This window comes from Crocodylus porosus, unplaced genomic scaffold (assembly GCF_001723895.1).
Source record: "Crocodylus porosus isolate Cpor-Errol unplaced genomic scaffold, CroPor_comp1, whole genome shotgun sequence".
Lineage (NCBI taxonomy): Eukaryota > Metazoa > Chordata > Crocodylia > Crocodylidae > Crocodylus > Crocodylus porosus.
The window spans coordinates 32,222,973-32,234,449 of NW_017728951.1; the positions used below are offsets into that span (position 1 = coordinate 32,222,973).

General features: G+C 44.3%; 1 long non-coding RNA gene across 1 annotated transcript in view; it reads right to left on the minus strand.

The window, feature by feature from the left end:
• Positions 1–951: 951 nt before the first annotated feature.
• Positions 952–11,477, minus strand: part of LOC109323913 — a 16,416-nt gene continuing 5,890 nt past the window's right edge. The window contains exons 2-3 of the long non-coding RNA XR_002104779.1: positions 9,886–9,888; positions 952–1,061 (exon numbers count right to left, since the gene is read on the minus strand). This is a non-coding gene — a long non-coding RNA (uncharacterized LOC109323913). The remainder of the gene's footprint in view (positions 1,062–9,885; positions 9,889–11,477) is intronic.

Below are 11,477 nucleotides of genomic sequence, written 5' to 3' on the forward strand. Positions count from 1 at the left end.
GACTTCCTGCCCTTTGGGCAGGGGGCTGGACTCGATTATCTTCCGAGGTCCCTTCCAGCCCTGATGTCTATGAAATCTATGAAATTTCCCATGTCTTGCACCTAATGCTTCTATTGATGCAGTACAAAACCACATCAGCCTGTTGCATGGCTGCATCACACTGCAGACTCATATTGAGTCTGTGGTCTACCAAGACTTCCAAATCCTTTTCCACAGAGATGCCATCCAGCCACATATCCCCCATTTTGTATTTTTGTCCCCCCCCAAGTATAGAACCTTGCATTTGTCTACAACCAACTTCATCCCTTTAACTCTAACCCAACTTTCCAATCTATTGAGATTCTTCCAAATTGTGCTTACGTTCTCCAATGGGTTCACAATCCTTCTTGAGGTTGTGTTGTCTGCAAACTTGCTCGTAAGCTTTCCGTGCCACCCAAATCATTATTAACATATTAAACAGCACTGGGCCCAAGACAGATGCCTTTGGGACTCTGCTCAAAACCTCCTACCATTCTGACATGGACCCATTACTAACTACGCTTTACTTGTGGCTGTTGAGTCCGTTATCTATCTATCTTGCAGTAGTTTTTCCCAGCCCACATTTCTCCAATTTATGTGACGGTCATGTGGCACCTTGTCAAAAGCCTTGCTGAAGTCCAGATACACTATATCCACAGCATTCCCTTCATCCACCCAAGTACTTACTTTGTCAAAGCAGATCAGGCTTGTTTGACATGATTTATTTTTCATAAATTCATGCTGGCTGCTTGTAATCAGCCTTTCCTCCTTCAGATGCTTGCAAATGGCCTTCCTTAGGTATTGAGATGAGGCCAACTGGTCTGTAGTTCCCTAGGTCCTCTTTCCCTTTTTAAAGAAGGGCACTAAATTGGCCCCTTTCCAGTCCAATCTCCCATGACTTCATAAAGATCATTGCCAAGGGCTCTGAGATCTCCTCTGCTAGTTCCTTCAGGAACCTAGGATGAAGTTCATTCAGTCCTGCTGACTTGAATTTATTTAGGCACAACAAAAGCTCTCTGGCAGTCTCTTTTGTTATCTCCTTCCTGAGTTGTTCCCCTTCCTTATCCAGAAAACCATTATTAGGTATCTGGCAGCTTAATTTTTTTGTGAAGGTGGAGGCAAAGTTGGGCTTCCCATAAATGTGGCCTTTAGAAGATCCCAGACTTCCTGCAGGCCAGGCCTATTAGCTCCTTGAGTCAGATGAAATCTACCTTTTTAAAATCTAGCATTTCAATTTTGCTGAGACATGTATTTAAATCCCCTGAGAAGGGAACCAAACGTGTGTCTTGCATATCTTAGGTAAGAATCTTCACTCCAGGTTTGCTGAGTCAAAGGGGGATACTTCCCTGTGCTCAAGTTTTGTGAATTTGCCCCTTCCCCCCTTTATTTTTCCATTTTGTGTCATAGGAAATTTTTCTTCCCCCACCCCCATTTTGGTAAGAAAAAAAAATTCAGTCCAAATCAGTCAATGGCAGAAATGAAGCAGGATTTTACAGTGAGAGGGAGGGAGGGCAGCAGGGGGATTTAGTTGCAGTGACCAGTGCTGCTGGGATGGCTGCAACCCCTGCTACCAGTCACCTCCCCCTTCTCCCCCTTCCACTGGGGCAGGCAGACCATGCCACAGAAGGAGCAGCCAGAGACTTAAGTCCTGAGAAAGGTAAGAATTCCCCCCATCCCTCCCCCTCCACACTCAGAGTAATTCTGTTGACTTGACACATACCAGATCAACACTTAGGATCTCAATATTGTGCTGTTTGACAGGAGGGTGTGATACAATTATACACACACACACACACACACACACACGCACACACTGCATAAACACCACTATGAGTTCACACACATGTACACATACACAAACACTCAAACACACATGTTCATGGCTGTGTTTTAACACTAGAGGACATTGGGATAACTTGGTGCTTGGGGTTACTCAAGGTCAAGTGGCCCCTAGGGTTACTCAGGGTCAATACACCCTGAGGTTACTCAGGGTCACTTAAGGTTACTGTGGCCCCTGGGGTTATTAAGGTTACTGGGGCTTCAGGTTACTTAAGGTTAATTAGTCTAAATTAATCACAGGAAAAAGCCGAATGCCAGCAGAGTGGAAGAGTGATGCTGGGAAGGAGCCAGCACGGAGACTGGGGCCACAGCTGGAGTGAAGAGACTACGGGGGAGCTGAGAGGTACATGGGAAGAGGGAAACTGGGACTGGGGGGAGCCAGGGAAGCTGCAGGGGAGCTGAAGAGGCTGCAGGGGAGCTGGAGAGGCTGCGAGGAAGCCATGGATGTGGCAGGGGAGCTGGAGAGTCTTCAGGTGCTGGGAGCTAGATCAGGGAGAAGACGGAGGTGGTGAGGCACACTGGGGGACAGAGAGATCGGGGAGAAGGCAAAGGCAGCAGGACACAAACAGGAAGGGATCGGGGAGAAGGCAGAGGCAGAGAGAGACACACACATAAGTAGGAATGGAGGGAGAGCTTGGGGAGGGAATGTAGAGAGAGAGACAGGGATTGGGGAGAAGGCAGAGCTGGTGAGACACAAGTGGGAATGGAGAGAGAGATCAGTGAGAAGGCAGAGGCAGACAACAGAGTGAGGACTAGAGCTGGGAAACCAAAGAGTAGGGCCAGGAGGTCAGCAGAGAGGGAGAGAAAGCCAGAGCTGGAGGAGATAGAAACAGCAGAGGGGAACAAAGCCCAGAGGGAGGTCAGAGAGATGGGGATTTAGTTGGGAGCCTGCAGCGAGACAGAGACTGACTCAGGGTCACGAATATCACTTTTATTAGACAGGCAATGTACTATACAGCTCACAAAGTTAGTGGTTCCTACACGCACACACACAAGCACTCACACATGTACCCACACAATGGTAGCAGGAGAGAAAAAGGCTTGGTGGAGAGATTGAAGTTAAAGTGTGTAGGAACAGTCCAGGTCCTTTGCTTGGGGAAGAAAGGTGGGTGATAGCTATCTGGGGCTGTGAGTTGATCCTCAAAGGTCAGTCAGGGCCTCTTCCAGCAAGGTGTTGTTCAGAGGGGGTCACCAGCAGGGCCTCTGGATATATAGGTGGTGTGGCACAGTGCTGGTCCAGATGAGAGGGTCACACTCTACCACCCCTTTTATAGGGGTGAGCTACCTGTGTCTTCTATGGGAGGGACATGTCCAGGCAAGAACAGTCCTGATCAGATGTCTACATGCAGATCCAGGTGTCCTCATTGTCTGGTAGGACACAATGGTGGCACTGCTGGTTTCTGTAAGGTCTTTGTCTTCCAAATGCTGGATTTCTGTTCTGCTCCTGGGTGAGGGACGTGGTTCCTGAGTGAGTCAAGGCAAGGCAATGGTCCAATCATTGAGTTGATGGTCCAGTTGTTGAGTTGATCATTTAGTAGAGACCTGCTACCATTGTACCTCAAGCACCCTCATTCATTCCCATTCATTCAGGAACCAGTTTACATGAGACTGGTTATACACGAGTCACAGCTACAACATAGGTTACACCTAGGCAGAGGATACAAGATGGAGGCTTGACAAACAAAATGAAAACTTGACATTACTTTACAAACATAGGCCTAAATCATATAAATTCAATATACAACAGTAAAATCAATACAAACATAATAAAACACTATTTACAATATAAAAGGGGATTGTTACTATAAGTGAGTATAAGAACTTAGATTAACTTACCTAGTACTACTTGTAATCACTTATAAGGGAGAAAGAGGGCAGAGAGAACGTCAGAAATGGTTGGGGCAGGGGAGGGAATGTATTTTAAAATAATAATAAAAAAGAAAAACTGGGGGTTTTGCTACAATGCCCCCTGCTGGCTGCTGCCAGTGTCCTTAATGTCCCAGGGATGAGGGTAGATCTTGTCCCACTCCAACCAGGTTGCATGGGGGCTGTGCTCAGCCAGGACAGCAGTGACAAGTGTGCATGTTCCCCCTCCCACACCTGCTCCCAAGCTGGTAGGGAACTGGGAGCGGCATGCAGGGAGGGGGAATGCACCCACTTGCTGCCATCCCTCATGCTATAGTCCCAGGCTGAGCCAGGATGGACTGGAGCTCCCTTCACCCCTGGGACAGCAGGGACAGCAGCAGTGACAGGCTGGGAAGGAAGGAATGGGAGGGAAGGGGATGTGCCTTTAAGCATAGAGGGGAAGGGAAGGGTAAGATTCTTACCTTCTTCAGCATTTAAGTCGCAGGCTGCTGCTCCTGCAACATGATCTGAAAGAAGGGGTGTCGCCACCCCCCTGCACTCTCCTCTGGATCTGTCCTGGCCAACGGTTTGCCTAACTTTAGTTGTAAGTCCTGAAAAAAGTCTATAACAGTTGCAAAACTGCAAATGGACTTTGAGACATCTAGTGACTTGGATACCTAGTCTCTTCAGGGGAACTGCAGAATTTCACCAAAAGAGAAAGACAATCATGGGCCTGTAATTTGAGATGGCTGAATGAAAAGGACACAGATACAGCTCCCCCTGAACCAAAACAATGACAACAACAACTTTGGCGCATTCACTCTTTTCAAATAATATATTTACAATTGCAAACCAGGTAAATGTATTAATGCAGGAGGGTCAGACATGGATCTGGCCCAGTGAGCAATATTATCCGGCCCCTGGGTTGCTGGAATGACCCCCCACACTGGCCCAAGTCCTGCACACTGCATGCGATACATGGATTGCACCTAGTGCCATGAACCTTGTACACAGCAGAGGGGGTTGGTTTGAGTCATGTGCTGCATGTGAGCCCTGGGGCTGGTGCATGCTACACACTGCACAAGGGATCTGTTCCAGTCTGTCCTGCAGATCGTCCCAGTGACCCTCATCTGGGCCATGGAGCCGAATGAGTTTGACACCCCTGCATTAGTGGAACACTTGCAGATATTCATTGCAACATAAAAGTGCACTATTTTATGTAGATTTCAAATTACTTCAATTCTGATTGACTAATCAGCATCACAGAGTCCCCAGTATGTCATGATTACTATGTTGATTGGAACTCATCTACAGTGCCCATGCATTTAATGCAAGAGATAACTGTAAAGATCTTTAAGTTTTCTTCTTTATTTATTATATTTCTAGACAACTCTGACTTTAAAATCACATATTGCCTGAAGTCAGTAAGAACTTTCATTCTATTTTCATTTTATATACAAATGGTTGTAATTGTGTTGGCAGCCACAATGACATGTTCACAGCTCAAAAATCATTTCAAGCATTTTATTTAAGAAGACTACATTTTCACATTTTCTTGCTTCTGTTCACAGTCAAGTTTCAAAATCTTCAGCCTCAACTCTTATCAGAAAGAAAGAAGTGTTGAAAAATCTATGGTTCTCAGATGACCTCCTTCCCTTTCAGAACAGTAAATGCTTTGAAAGAGTGGCAGACAAAGTGACAAGTATTCTGATTAAAATGGAAATTAAATGAAAGCTTTTACTAACTCAAAGCACTGTAAGGTCCTGAAAGAGCCTACGCAGAAGGGCTGAGAAACTTTGAAAAGTGTATGCTGCTTGATTTAACATAATGGTACCTCCTGCTTTCAAATATATTATTCATCTCTCATTAAGAGACCTCCCATCATGGTGTAATAAATACTACATAAGCAAAGTATTGAATGATAAGAACATAAGATAATGGCTTCCTTTACAACAGAGAAAAAGCAAAATAACAAAAGTTAAGATTTAAATTGTTTTATAATAAAAACATTGCTTTTTCTGAAAGCAGTTTCTACAAAGAAAGTTAACTCAGAGGTCAACTTTAGATTAAGTTATTTATAACATACCTTCAGGTAAACAACTGTAACATTAATTTATTTAACCCCACCAACAAGAGTTGCATTTCTGATTTCCAGTTTCTCTTGATGCACACAAATCAATTCTGTACAACACAAGATGTAGGCAATTATAATTAAATGTGAAGACATATTTGTATTATTTATACTACAGATCATTGCATCCGCCTGCTTTTCTACATGCTTAGTTTGATGCCTGTTATCACAGTAACTGAATCTATCAAATAGTTGGCAATATTTTGTATAAATCAAGCAATACAGTTTTAATCCTTAAAATTTTTTTCAAAAATTTGAATCCCAGCATCAAATACCAGTTGCACATACATTAAAAAACACAATCCCAAAGGTTTTTTAAAAGTTGGTTTAATTAAATTTGGTGTCTCCCTTGGTTTATGAGTGACAGCAATCACATATACCAAGACCAGCAATAATTCCCACAATTATAAACTGAAGTGGAGAAACCTCTCTATTTTACAACAAATTCAAATTGTCTCACAAAAACCACATGGGAGTAGCCTCTATACTAGGGCTGTGTGAAACAGGCCCTATTTGATTCAGATTCAGCTCAAATCAGAGACAGTGATTCGATTAATTGATTCAGATCACTGTCCCTGATTCAATTTGGCCAAATCTGAATCTGAAGATTCGATGCTGATTTAGCGAATCAGCGATTCAGACACAGGCACAACTTTAAAAGATTTTTCTACATACCTTGAGCATGGCTCATGATCACTGCAATGCTGGGGTGGATGGAGCATCCCACAGGAGCATGGGGGGCTCTCCAGTGTGCTTGGAAACGAACCCAGAATGGACCAGAAGTACTTGCAATCCACTTCTGGGTCTGCCCGGGAGTTCGTGGGAGGGGGTCCCTATGCCCCCCCTCCACCTCGGCAATCAGCCACAGGGGGACCCCAGGTGCCCCCTTCAGACCCAGGAGGCACCAGTCACTGAGCCCGGGGGGGGGGCATGGGAAGGGCCCCCCTGCACCCTCCCCGGTAGACTAGGAAGTGGACCGGAAGTGCTTCTGGTCCACTTCTGGGTCTGCTGCTGAGCGTGCTGAGGAGCTCCCCCATGCTTCTGTGCGACGCTTCATCTGCCACAGCACTGCAGCCTTCAGAGCCCCTGCTACCTAGAGGTATGCAGAAAAAACATTTAAAGCTGTATCTACCTCCAAATTGCTGAATCTCTCCGAATCAATTCAGAGATATTAAAGGGTCCTCTGATTTGATTCAGATTCAGAGATTTGGCCACCGAATCAGGCCAAATCTCTGCCGACTTGAATCAGGAACCAAAGCTTCACACAGCCCTACTCTATACCTAAGCAATGTATTTTTACACTTTTAAAATCTAATGCTTGGCAAAATCTGATACCACAGCCTCAGTAGAATCTTCATGACATGAGCAAGTATTATGGTAGGAAATATATATTTAATTAAAATCCATTTCTATGATCAGCAAAGTCATAGAAATCTTTAACATTTACAGAGCAAATCAAAAACAATCCATACATAAGAAGAAAGACAAGAAGTATTGGATACTAACCATACCTATGAGTCTTGTACTAAAAGCTAAAACAATGAACATAATGCTAAAACACAGGTTAGGGTTCAATGATATGATCAAGTGTTTAGTCACAGCCCTACATACAGCAGTCTGTACCTGATCTTATTACCATGGAATAAAGAGTAAAACTTCCCTGAATTCCACTGAAAACAACAGCCAGTTCTTACAACTCAGTGCATCAGAAGTGCTAGAGAACCAGCTAGACTCTCTTCAGGAATTTTAACTAGGACTTGGGAGATGACAGCATAGTTAAAGTTTTGTAAGTCTTCTAAAGCTAATGGAAAACAAAAATCAAGGAAAATGTGAGTATTGAATGTATTCCATACATTTAATTGCATGGAACGTTATATAGAAAATTCAAAGTGATGAAGTTTTTATACTGCAGTAATTGAAAACACCTTATGAAAGGGAAACCATGCTTTAAGGCATAAACAGAGGGCAGCAGGGCTAATGCTGAGCTGTTTTACAAAGTGGGATAAAAGGGAACTCTGAGTCATCAAGTCCAGTCCCTGCTAGCACTGGTAGACACACCATAAAACTTATGAAGCTCTATCTTGAAACCAGTAAGGTTACTCGCCCTCACTGACAATTGGAAGAATTGTATTCTTCTGATTGTAAAAACCTTCTTCTAATTTAAGTCTAAATTTGTTCTGAGGATAGTCTCCACCTTAAATAGCTTGTTGTTCCTTTCATGGGTTTATTTCCTGATGTATGAAATTGAGAACAATCACGATATCCCTCCAAACATTAGGCTGCACAAGGCAAATTCTCATTTCCCCTGATCATTACATCAGTTTTTCTCTACACGTCCCTGTGACAGAAGTATCACCCTCTTTGAGAGTGACTCCGCCCTCCTGTAATGGGCCAACCGCCTGCTTACTCATCTGCCACACCTTGGTCTTAATTAATTAATTGATTGGTGTAATCAGTGGGAGGCTGTCCATTTTATGCGTCCCAGTGCCAGGGGGTGCTACCTGCGGCTCCTTTCCTCCCCTACACCACAGCCCAAGCCTCTCAGATGGAACTGATGTGGTTTGACCTAGGTCCTGTTATCCTTTGGCCCTTTCCTTTCCTTCCAGGGCTCCTCACCACCCCCCTTCTCGCTCTGGGGCTGGAGGGTCAATGCATCCCCCCCAAACCACTGTGCTCTTTCTGATGCCAGGGTCCCCACACAACTGTGGAACTCCTATAAGGCCTCCTCCAACCCCTAATAGCCTCACCTGGTCCTCCGGTTAAAACAGTAAACACAAAACATAAAGCCCCTAGGCTATAACATAAAACTACACCGTCCGGTCGAAACAACGTTCTATCCCTACTGGGAAAATACTCCAACTCATGGCCACAACCAGTGGATGCTCATGCAGTCTATCTTCTCCTTTCTCTCTGCACTGGCCGAGCTCCCCACTCCTTGGCTGCCAGAGGGGAACTGCCCTCCTGGCCTCATGCCTGGGTTTAAGAAGGGCCAAGCCCTGCCCCTTCCTGTCAGCCGGTTCCCTTGGTTGCCCTAGCAACCAGCACCTGTGCTGCCCTGGTGACTGACAGTTGAGCCTCCCCCATCTCACCACTAAGGGTTTCTCCTGAGCCATTTTCTGCTTTTAGGCACAGGGCACCCGAGTGCTCTGCGACACTCCCCCAGTTAGAATTAATCTTTCTTGATTATGGGTATCCAGACTTATCTACAGTGCAGATTTTGAGAACATTGTTTTATTGTTGGGCTAATGCTAATGTATTCTTGAGATGAAGATACAAAGAGTGAAATCCTGGCTTGAAGTCAGTGGGAATTTTGCCATTGCTGTCAGTGGGAATAAGACTTCACGCACAGACTATAAGCAAAGGCATATGGAGAAAACAAAGAGATAAGAAAGGGTAGTGAAAATATAGGGGGAGTAAAGAGGAGGACCATGGTAGCTAGCTGACTATTATTTTTATTATTATTATTATTATTATTATTATTATTACTATTATAGTGATAAATGAATAGCTAAATAACTCTATTTTTACCCAGTCTCACTTACATTATTTTTCCACTACCCAGTTAGGATGGTTCATAAGGGTGGCTTGCAAACAAGCAAGAGGGAATAATGGAGAGAAAGTGAGAGAGAGAGAGAGAAGTAAATTTGGGATCAGGAAGTCAACTCTTGCACCAATCACATCCACCCTGAAATAGGTTTGGGTGGCATCTCTCTAACAGCACATGGAAAAACAGTTGAAGTGCCAAAAGAATTTTATGGAAATTAAATTGCTTCTCCTCCATTAAGAGCTAAGATGCTTATCTGGTATTTTTCTTCCTCAAAAGTACCTTTACTGGGTGTTTATTTGAATCCAAGATGAGGTTCCCCCCCCATTCAAGATAGGGGGAAAAGCCCCTTAACTTGGATTCAAGTAGAAGGTGGGGGGCAGAGGGGCAGGGGGAGATGCAAGCGGTGGCTGCAGTTGTGGTTGCAGCTGGCAGTTCTGGCCGTGGCCCCAACCCAGGCCTCAGCTCAAAGTTGGATCCACAGCTGCTGTCCTCCCCACCCTGCCACCTACTCCCTATCATCTCTGCCTCCCTGTCTCAGCCTTCCCACCTCTTTTCCCATCCCCCACTACTGCTCATTCTCAGCTGCAGCTCTGGCTCTGGCCCAGCTCTAGCCAGGGACACAGGACAGGTTACGGCGCTGGCCCCTACCCAGCCAGGCAGCAGGATTTACAGCAATGGTATCACTTGCTCTTGTTCCAGCTTCAGCTCCAGCCCGGGGGTGGGCCAGAGCCACAGCCATGACTGAGGGTATGTGGCAAAGGGGTGAGGCCAAGTAGAAGAAATAAGTGGCAGGGAAGGGCAGGAAAGGTGGGGTGGGTTGGGTACAGGTGGCATGTGCAGCCAGGCACTGGGGGCAGGAGGGGTGCAGGCATCAGGAGGAGCAGGTGGAAAGAAGCCAAGGGGAAAGGGGCAGGGCTCCTGACTCCTCCATTACCTGCCTCCTGCTGCTGCTTTTCCTGCTGCAATAGTAGTAGCGATGGGGATGAATTTAAGATGACCCTCCAATAATTAGATTTTATACATGGACAATTATAACAAATGTATAAATTTCACACATAGAGAAAGTAATTACGGGGAGCTTTGTCTTAAATTCTAAGTCATCTTGAATTCAGGTAAATACAGTATTCAAAATATATCTTGTTCAGATAATTAAAAAAGAAAAGTCCATTAAATAAAAAAAAAAAGGACATGCACAAACTTGACACTGAATCTATGTAGCAAGGAATATGATTATGCGATAAGCCAATCATAACATGTCTGGGCGTGAGAGTGGTTTCTAAATCCACTCCAAAATCTCTTCTCATTAAATCACCACTAAGTATGAAGAATATCCTTCCTGACCTTCTTCAATAAGGACTGTAAAAGTGTTTTCCAGTATAGTAAGCAAAGTACTTATGCCTTCCTCTTTACAGCAATTCTTGATTTTGCAAGAATATAAATATCTTTCTCAGCAATTTTAAGAAGTTTACTTTTAAGTTACAAAAATATGTGCTTCCTAACATAAAAGCCTACTGGCAACCTTTGTAAAGCAGATTTCATTAACACTATGGCTACTAATGATGGACAAAGAGACTTTTAAAAATGACCATAGTAGACATAACAAAGCTTTTTAAGGTCAACAGAACTATTACAGTTCCAGTGCCATCTGTGTTAACACAATTATAGAGAGGTTTGCTTCTTAGGGTTTGCCTATACTTGGAACTTGATCAAAATAGCTATTCCTGAACCATTATTTCTCTTAAAACCAAAATAGCTATTTTAGAATAACTGTCCCCAGTTAGCTATTTAGGTAGATTTCCAGCTGTAGATAAGCCGTTAGCCCTCAGAGCCTTCTCAGTCCTGGGGAAAACATGTAAGCTACTCTTCTTAAGGTCACTATCTTGCTATAACCCATGACCACCAACACTTAGGAATCAGAGTATATTGCAAGGTCTAAGAGGTTGCTGTCTAACTAATAGCAAACCAGGAAAGCCAAGGCTGCAACTGAACTCCAACTAGCTTCAGGCATCAAGGACAATAAAAAGTCCTTTTTCAGATATGTGGGGAGCCGGAGGAAAAGCAAGGGCAACGTTGGACCCCTGCTGAAACCAGATGGGG